Source organism: Bactrocera oleae, chromosome 4, assembly GCF_042242935.1.
Source record: "Bactrocera oleae isolate idBacOlea1 chromosome 4, idBacOlea1, whole genome shotgun sequence".
In the NCBI taxonomy this organism is placed as follows: Eukaryota; Metazoa; Arthropoda; class Insecta; order Diptera; family Tephritidae; genus Bactrocera; species Bactrocera oleae.
The window spans coordinates 45,717,289-45,727,713 of NC_091538.1; the positions used below are offsets into that span (position 1 = coordinate 45,717,289).

Genomic DNA, 10,425 nt, shown 5'->3' on the forward strand with positions numbered 1-10,425 from the left:
AATGTTATCACATGGGAATTACACACATACACATACATTATATAAATATATGTATAGTCACACATTCAAAAATACATATGTATGTATACATATATTTGTATAATTTTTATTTTCTTCTTGATTTGTAAAGTATACAAAACTCGAATTTTCCCCACGAGATCGAAAACAGAGTGAGGCATCAAAATATTTATTTGAAATACAGAGATTCCCAATCAGTTCAGATGAAGTTGGTTCACAACATTTGGATAAAACCTTTATGAACGCCAAATATTGCTATCGTCCTTTGTGATGGCGGTTAATATCAATTTCTGCCACTTACCTGAAGGTCCATAGGTCCAGTGCTAGAACGCAAGAGGACATCGGAAAACTGACACGCATCCAATCGGATGAAATTGGAATTGGAGGGCGCTCCCACTAGGCGCCAGCTTTGCAGTTTCAGACAATTCAGGCACAACCGGGCACCCATATAAATCTAATTTGGGAGAAGCCTGAAGCTTTTGCTAGGGCTGTTACATATATGCTGTAGTGATCCGATATAAACAATATATTCGGATCTTGTGACATTATCTTGGATAGTAAACAGTATCGATTTTCTTGAAGATATCTTGTCAAAAACAAAGTTTTCCGACGAATAAGAAACTTCTTGGGAGTAAAGCACGTGAGCAAAATTATAGATTGATATATCAAAGCTGAGGGACTAGTTCGCATATAATAGGTTAGACAGACAGACGGACATGGCTAAATCGACTCTTTGGACTGATCATTTATACTAGTATATATGTATTTTATAGAGTCTTCGACGTTTGCTTCTGGGTGTTACAAACTTCGTGGCAAACTAAATATAGCCTGTTCAGGGTATAAAAATGCATGCACCATTGTTGTACCCATTTCTCTACGAAAATTTCAGAAGCCAATTTCGGTAGGGAAAACTGGGGGTGGCTTAAAGTAACAAAAAGTATTTTCGCTGTTCTTTGAAGTCGCAAACGTGCTGGAAGCTGTCAACTTCACAGGATTTAAGTTTTTTGCTTTGACCAATTTTCCATTAAAGCTTGTGGCTGCTTTTAGTCCAAACGGTCGAGGAACCCACGTTTAAAAAAAATGATTAAAATCACTGCCTTCCACAACAGAAATCGATGCAATTCGGTTCAGTGGTTCGAGCCACTCAGAAAATATTATACCAGTTCAAGAACCGGTTTATGAGTATCTTTGAACCGCGGTTGAGTTCGGTTCAAATGGGTCAGTTTTTTATACCAACTGATATGAAAAATTCATAATTCAAATCTAATTTGTATACATTTTTTATTAAAACTTTTCCGCGTTGATTACAAAATTGATTACATTTCCCACACCTAGTTTGGAAGATACGAATAGTTATTATACTATACATATACATATGTAGCATGATAAAATGTAGACCGTTAATAAAAGAAATTTTAATGTAGAGTGAGTCTAGAATTTCTTCTTTAAAATTTAAACTTGTCGGATACACCGAATACATGGAAAAAATTTTCGATATTCGAAAATCATCTCGAATCTTAAATAAAATATTTTTCGAGCGAATCAATGAATTCACAAGCATGTTATTTGGGTACAACTATTAATAAAATGCATGTATGTAAGCATACTTTAATAATTATTTATTGATTTTAAAAACTTTTTTATTTGAACTAAGGCCTATAATAAAATACAGTTGACATTTTTCGTCAACAGTAAAGCCGACAATTTTTATATAGAAAAGGGTTCTAAAAAATAAAACAGCGAGAAAGTGCAAGTATTTTGAATGAAGTTAAATGATTCCTCCAATAGCAAAGGGTTACCATAGAAATCGATTTCAGAAGGAAAAAAGTAACCATTAATTTTTAAGTTGCTACCCAATGTGAGCCATTAAAGAAGTTTTTTTAAATCCATTATTCCTTTAAATATATCAATAAGTCCAATAATTGTTATCTGCATAATTTATGCAGCTGATAGCGATTACGATATGTACGATATAAAATTAAAAATAAAAGCAACATGTGTTTAAGCCAAAACAGTCGAATAGTTGGTTTCATAAGTTTACAAATTTTTTTTCAATGCCACTTTGTCAATACAAAACTTGCCCAAGTTCACAATAGTATAATCGAAATTCGAACATTTCAAACGAAATTCGTGATACGAATTTTTCGTTTGTAAGAATAAAAATACGTTGGAATGATTTATTCACACGATGTTTACGATAAGGCTGATTATCTGAAGAAATCGTAAAAATATAATATTTCTGCATACGAGAAAAAATTTAAAACTTTCCGCTTCAAGTAGCTATAGTAATTAAGGTAAGTAGTGTTACCCAGGATACAGAAGCTTTTCCTTTCAATCTCTAGTATCGAGTTAATTTATGGTTAGACTGATTTAGGTGCCTGGTCACAACGGTATACGGTATTCGGTGGTCGATTACCAGCAGCAGTGCAGACGCAAGGACCTTCTGGCCCAGGGTAAGTGATAAGAGGTTCAAGTAACACTTCGCTCTCGGCAAGGTACACCTTTCAGTGCTTGTAAGAGTTCTAACTAGACACTGTCCGATCGGGACTCATGTAGTAATTTGAATATCTTACTGGATGCCAGCTGCCTCAGCTCTTTGGAAGCAAATTGGATAGAATCATCTCAACACTTACTTCTCAAATGTCCCGCTTTTGCCAGATTAAGGTAAAAATACCTCTGATCTAATACCTTTAGACATGCAGGTGAAATAGCGAAAATAGAAATCAAACACCTAAGCAGATTTGTGATAAGTTCAGGGCGCTTTTCTCAATAGCTGATATTCAACTACAGGAGTTTTTCGTTTGGCATCACAAAGGATTCTACATAATAGCCTAAGTGTGATCCGCTCGCAATGCTGAGGGATCAGCCAAATAAACTAACAGAACCTTCCAAGCGCATTCAAGTTCGTTTTTCTCTTCGTTTGGAAAGGAAGAAACTTTCTTTTTCGTATGTGTAAGCTTATCTAAAGCTATATATTTGCGTTCAAGCATTGGGTCATGCACTAATGTGAATCAGTTTTCCTCACTTCACACATTATGGTCCATTCTAAACGTTTTTACTTTAATTGGCTCAAGTATATTTCAAGGTTAAATGCAATTTTATTACAACCACAAGCGCAAGTAGTAATTGATTTGCGAAATCGAGAGTATTAAATCAAAAATAAGCAGACAATGACTCAGTCCAGAAATCGTTAAATCAAAACTATTAATTTGATTTTTTAATTACATTTCATATACTCGTATGTATGCCGCACACGGGGGCCAATCTAATCAAGAAAACTACATTCCTGGGGGTCAATAGCCGAAAACAACATTTCGCTTTTATGCACAAGTAAAATTAATGTCTTTTTGTTTTGGATTTTTATGCGAAAAACACTTGTAGATTCGGAAAATGCACTGAAAAGCACCGAACAATGGCAATTGCAGTCGCCGCCTGAACGAAAGCCGCAACAACAACAACGAGTAAACGAGCAAAATAACAATTATAATAACAACAGCGCAGATAATAAAAGCGACAAGAAATATTTCTGTTGCCATAAATTTATTAAGATACCTCACGGCAATGCAACGGGGGCGAAACAGACAGACACACAATCGCTGAACACCAACAATATTAGTACGCTGCACGAGCGCGAATTTTAAATAAAAATTTCATTATTAGACGAAGGCGAAAACAAAAGCAACGACAAAAAAAAAAAAATAAAAAAAAAAAAACAGAAAATAAATTTAATATAAAATTGAAATCAAACTATTAATTAAGAAATTCCAGCAAATGCATTGCCGGCGCACAGTGGTACCAGAATGAGTTTTAAGCTCTGTAGATAGATTTTTATTACAAACTTCTTTGACAGCAACACATTTCGAGAAAACCTTTTAGTGTTGAGGAATCCGCATTTTCGATTATCCGATCCGATATGATCAGTGTTGAATATCGATTCATGCGTATAAAATTTGGATGATGAGTATATTTGGTAAAAATACTGTTGGGAAATGATCCGGCTATACGGGTTTACAAAGATCCGGTTTAAATTTTGAATAACATTTTACAGGTATCAAAAAAAAAAGTTAAGGAATAAAAAAATTACTCATGACCTAGAATAGTATTTATTTCTGTTATTATAATCGGAAGCCCATCACTGGTACATTTCTTATAGCATAAAATAATACGATCTTTGTCTTGATTTGAATCGGTCAGTTTGTATGTCAGCTATATGCTATAGTAGTTCGACAAATAAGCAACTTATTGGTGATAGAAGAATATGTGCAAGATTTCAAATTGATATCGTAAAAACTGAGAGACTAGTACGCGTATATATAGACGGATAGTCAGATGAACATGGCTAAACCAATTTAGCTCTTCACGCTGTATGTATATAAATATATATCTACTTTATAGGGTCTCCGAAGTTTCCTTCTAGGCGTTACAAACTTCGTGGCAAACTTAATATACACTGTTCAGGGTATAAAAAGTCTGGATGTAATTCACAGCCCTAAGAGGGATAATATTATATTTATCGAGTATTGAACGTTTTATTCACACGGTTTACGGTTGGTTATTTCCTTTGACCTTTTAGATGCAGAGTCACCTGTTTACACACTAATTACTTTATGGTTTCTTTGGACTATTCTCAATTTCATCGACTTAATATCTTATCTAATGGTTGAGGCAGCAAAATTGTGCTATCCTTTGACGCCTTTGTTATAAGCTCCCTGGTGTGCTATGATTATCCGAAAATCTAAAATATGTAACTTCTTAAAAATTTTAGTCCTAAATCTGAATGATCAATAAAAGTAATGGCCCGAACTGAAGATAAATCCAAATACCAAATATCAGCTATCAAATCTCTTGATCGACTACAATTGATAATGGCTTAATATTAAAGTTTTAGAAAGTTTACACCCGTTCCAATTCTTGTACATGATGATATACATAAAATAAACTAAAGAAAGTGAGCACCAATCAGATTAAAGGGTTCTGTTTTTCGAGTCAGTTGCAAGGTGTCTTTCTTTTATAAGTGCTCCATAGTCAGCCTGTACTTGTTGTTACATTATATGTTGTGGTCCTTTTTTAAGTATACGAGTAGTTGTCAAAAATTAGTTCAATCATTCAAAAATAACCATTAATTGAAGAGACTGCCATTACATAAGATATAGTAGCTTATACAGGATGGTTGAAAAATGAGTGGTGCTTACCAAGAAATAGCACTACTAGCTCCACATTTTTTTCAATTAAACGAATAAAAGTACGAATTGCTTGAGCATTTACCGTATTCACCAGATTTGGCTCCCAGCGACTATTACCTCTTTAGAAACCTGAAACCATTCTTTCGTGGAAAACGTTTTTCGTCGAATGAAGAAGCTATTACAGCCCGAGACAAGTATTTTGCAGAGCTTCCGTAAAATCATTATAGGAATGGCATAAAATTATTGGAGGCTCATTGGAATAAGTGCATTGAAGTTAAGGAAGATTATTTTATTTTTAATTAAATTTATATTTTTGTTTTGTACCACAACAGTACTTTTCCATTTCGAGCGTAGAAACAAGTGCCAAGCTTTTAACAAATATAAGGCCGAACCTGAAACGATGATTTAGAAACTACTTCGAAAAACTTTTAAAAATTAAATACAAATACTATAAAGAAAGTGTATAATTTTCACTGTAGTGACCCACTGTACACCGTGATGTATAACAGACATATAAAACACACGTGTTTATATATTTGTAACTATATTTTTAAATTGCAATTACAAATACTTGTGCGCCAAACTGCAGCAACAAGTATAACTTGGAGCAAAAAGCAAGCCCATTTTTTGGTTTGGGTGGCAACATTTGCAAATATAGTTTGTTTGATGTTATGAATTGATTACCTATGATCTGTGTTCCGCTGGCTGCCTTGTTAGAATAATTTAAAAATTTGTTTCAAGTTAGCAAATCTGTTATCCAACAAGTTACTAATGTACTCTCGATTAGTGAAAATGTTTAATGAGATGTTGGCGAATACCAACCGAAAGGGCCGGAAATAATCAAAATATTTTACTAAATATTATACAATTCTCGGTTTTAGGCGCCTATCAGTCGAGCTGCTCACAGCCGTGGATAGAGCCCTGATGAAGCATATACTCGTATACTCGTTCTCTCTGCCTCTAATATAACAAAAAAACGTTAAGAAAATTATATTATTTTCTGAGCTAGGCATTAGAACAATGATCACTGTAGACCAGTCAGCAACAATTACTATTGATGTAGTATTCTGAATATTGCAGATGATATGAGTTTCCTTCATTCGACTTACTTCGAAATCGCTAAAATATGTAGGCATCGACATATACGATAATTTTGCAATTATTGCTTCTAGCAGATATATGCAATTTCGTAAAACTAGTGATAGAGGAGGATGAGAAAAGTCTCCAAAAAGGTACGGGAAAAACCCTTTCAAAAAAAGTGTTTTCAGCATTGGTTTATAGAGAAGAGATGTGAGCGGAGAAATGTTAGGGAACAGCAGTTATTTATGAAAATTTAACTTTATCGACTTTTCCGCGTCGGTTTCATAAAGAAAAGCAGCAATTACATATGATAGAATTCCACAGATTTGAGGTGAAGGCCAAGGCAAGATTCGTAGGGCTTAGTATCTAGAAATGTTCCAGAAATATAACCACCGTTCTTCTAAAAGCAATGCTTTTTTAGAAGACAATCAAAACCATTAACTTTGGCTGCACCGAAACTATATTATTTTTCACAGGTGCATGCCTTCCAGCAACTACCTACAATATACTTATGTATAGCAAAAACTGAAAACGTAACTAGCCAACAGTCACTTTGAATCTTAATTATGGACCACTATAGCATAGGTCCGAAAAACAAATTCGGATATTATAGCGTTCCATTGCCAAATTTCGAGAATATAGTTAAAAAAAAAAAAAAGTTTTTCCATAGAAGAATTTTATTTTGAGTTTATAAAACAGCTATATGTTATAATGGTACGGTATCTGCGTTCCCAACGAATAACAGCTTTTTGGAGAGAAAAGGACGCGTGCAAAATTTCAGATCTATCTCTCAAAAACTGTGGGACTAGTTCGAGTAAATACATAGAGGCAGACGGACGGACAGATAGGCAGACATGTCTAAATCGACTCAGCTCATCATGCTAATTATTTCTATATATGCTACCCTATAGGTTATCGACGTTTTCTTCTGGGTATTACAAACTTCGTGGCAAACATGATTTATCATATTCAGGGAATAAACATTTTTGATCGAAATGAGTCAAGAAGTTTATCAGAGGAACGAATTAATGGACTTCGTCCTGGCTTGAGTGTGTGAAAAGTTCCTGGAATAGCAAAAGAACTCAGGCTGAAGTGAATTTCGCATTAGTAATATCAATAATCGATACCTGTTCCAGTGTCTCATACCGTGAGGCTTCCAAATATTGAAAGTGTTGTCTTGCCATTATGGAAGAAGTGCACAATGCATGTTCCATTGTTTCCCTGGTCCCTGGCTTTTGACATTTCCTGCAGTCTTCTCGACCTGTTAGCACCTTTCTCCAGGGGTGTCATCAGTGAGCATTCCAACCATGTTCCTACGGTCTCTTTTGCCGAGTGCCAGTAAGAACTTTGAGTATTCCTAATTCACGGCTTTGTACTTTTGTAGTTTTTCACCCCGGTAGATAGCTCCAACGCGTTTTGACTTTCCTTGCCATGTTGCTGTCCAGATCGTCATATAGACAATCGATGGGTTTACCAATGTCGGTCACGTTTTTGGATGGCTCTTGGCAATCTCGTCCACCAATAAAGTTAATTTAAACAAATATATTATATAAAACAAAGTTAATATAACAATGCGATATGAAATAAAACGGATTTGATAAATATATAATAATCTACATAAAACTATATTCGATAGAGTTAATACGTTTAGATAAACGAAGATTTTATTGTATCGAGGATAGGTTACATAATATACAATAATAACTGACAGAACCCAAAAAGTTTTGAAGAATTCAGCCAAGTTGACCATCCTTGGTTTGGATAACAATTCAGGTCCATATCAATAGTAGTTGCTGTTGTCATTTGCATTGTTAAGAAAAAAGCTGGCCTAACATAGTGTTGAAGCAAAGACAGCCGAGTAAGCCACAGGAATAATAATTTAATTGAGATACTATTTCATTTATAACGGGAATTTTTGAAACAATCCCAACGGATATTTAACCATTTTTTGGAACGCAACCGCTGTGTGATCCACTCTATATTATTTCTCCGAGTTTTTTCGTGGCTACATACCCACCAACAACATACATGTGGCCTGCGCATATCTAAGGGTCTTAAATATTTTACAAAAAGCAAGTATACAACAACAACTGCAGTGTAGAAGAATTAAATACGTAAATCGGATTTATTGTTGCTGAATCATCAAAGCGCAACTGCAGTTGTTGGCTGCTCTCTTTTCGCCTTTTTTGCGTGGATTTTGTTGTTCTACATATTGCATTTGTTTATATGTATGTATGTATGTGTACGTACATTTATGTTCTTGCACTGTCGCTGTTTTATTATGTAAACGCCACAAACGCCGCACCGAGCTGCGCCGCTGATTTGATTGCCAACATTTGCCGTTGCACTCGATTTGGTTCGGCCCAGTCTGCCACAGGCCAGACTTGATTTGGCCATGTTAATTAGCAGTTGCAATCGCTGCAATTGTTGGCCGTAAACTTAATATGCAACCAGCTATGTAATTCTCTGCACAAATGGCTGGTCGGGCGTACGGACGGATGAATGAATGAATAACTGAATCACTGAGTGAATGAATTGCTGGGTGCATGCGAGCGGGCATAACTGTGCCTTTGGCTGTGTGTGTGTGTGTGTGTGGCACAGTCGAGAGACTTGTTGTCTAGCTATTTGTCTATGCAAATTCACCTACTGTCGGCTCATCTAGATCTGGGTCTGCCCGTCAGCTGGTCGCAAGTTGGCGGCTATGCTCGGGTCACACTGTTTGTTAGTTGTTGTTGCATTTAATAATATACACTTTTGCTATTGGAGCAACAATTACCACCAACACATATGAGGATAGTCAATGAACCGCAGTTGTGTGTAAAATATGTCCCTTTTGTTCGTCCGAAATCATAATTATGCCAGAGCCATTCACCCATTCACTTTAATGTCACACTCCCTGGCTGACAGTGCATTTGAACTTTGACCTCTTTTCATTGCTTTGCATAAAATATCGAAATACCCGTCTGTATTGCACAAGTTGATGTATCATTGATAAATTGCTCGTTGCTCACTCGGTTAGCTGTAAACGGAAATCACCCGAATTTAGTTGCCAACAATTTGAAATTATTTGCATCTCGTGTGATTTATTGCTAGCACATAATGATGCAGTATAACTTTTGCACTTAAATAAGTGTATTAGGGTGGTGCTATGGAATAAAGAAAATTATACAGGATCTTTCTAAAATCTCAAGCGTCAAGGAGAAGATGGGGCTATGAAAAGCAACAAAACCAAAACCAATCTTTCTCTAATATCCGAATTCAATACTACAACAGTTGAAGTTGTCAAATATAAATTTTTTACTAAATTCGAAAGATGATTAGAGCGGTTCGTATAGTAGTCAAACTCTTGAAATTTATAGATGATAATTTGGACTAAGTATAGCAGTAACCACCTTGAGATTTAAAAAAATCTGATAAAAATTACTCGTTTGACATTTGAGAGCCGCCCTCATATATATTTTTATAGTTTTTCGTATGCATTTATTTGGTTAAGATGCGCAAATTGCAAAATTAAGTATACTTATACCTTTTCCTAATTAGAAATTTTAGCATTTATTTGACAATAGTACATGTCTGTAGTCTAAGTCTTCATCAAAGACTATAAATGAATTCTACAATTTAGAGTATGCGCTGAAATAAATTGAGAATAATTATCATTATATGATACGATTGGATTTTATAATAGTATAATTACTAGCTTGGCAACAATGCATTGAAAAACATGTGTGAGGGTTGCCACCTGTTTCAAAAGCTTTATTCAATAAATTTAATTAGATAACCAAGTGCTTTGTTTATGAGTATCAAGTTATAGATATATAAAGTTCACAATATTTTTGAAAATGTTAATATATTTCAACAATGTATACCCAATTTAAGTAATCTCTAGAAGATTTACTCCTATAAACTATTGTTAACTAAATAACCATACATTTATTGTATGAAGGGTGTTTTTTTTGGGGAAGACAAAAAATGCATATCATTTAATGTTACCATATCATCTTAGTTCCATAGTAGAGGGCCTAAGGCCGAGCCTTGCGGTACTTCACTCGAGATAGGGCACTCAGAGCTACACTATCTCGAGTGTAGTACCATAAGGCTCGGTCTTAGGGCCTCTACTATTGAATTTGATGTACGACGGGGTACT

At 35.0% G+C, this 10,425-nt stretch overlaps 1 long non-coding RNA gene across 3 annotated transcripts; it reads left to right on the forward strand.

Annotated features, from left to right (window-relative positions):
• The first annotated feature begins 2,109 nt into the window (after window positions 1-2,109).
• LOC118680887 (uncharacterized) lies at window positions 2,110-3,924 on the forward strand. Of its 3 annotated transcripts, none has more exons than XR_004976522.2 (4): window positions 2,110-2,312; window positions 2,383-2,471; window positions 3,400-3,810; window positions 3,869-3,924. It is a non-coding gene; the product is annotated as an uncharacterized lncRNA (long non-coding RNA). The 3 variants fall into 3 exon arrangements; XR_004976523.2 differs by adding an exon at window positions 3,293-3,348 and having other exon boundaries at window positions 3,400-3,918; XR_004976521.2 differs by having other exon boundaries at window positions 3,400-3,918.
• Window positions 3,925-10,425: the final 6,501 nt, after the last annotated feature.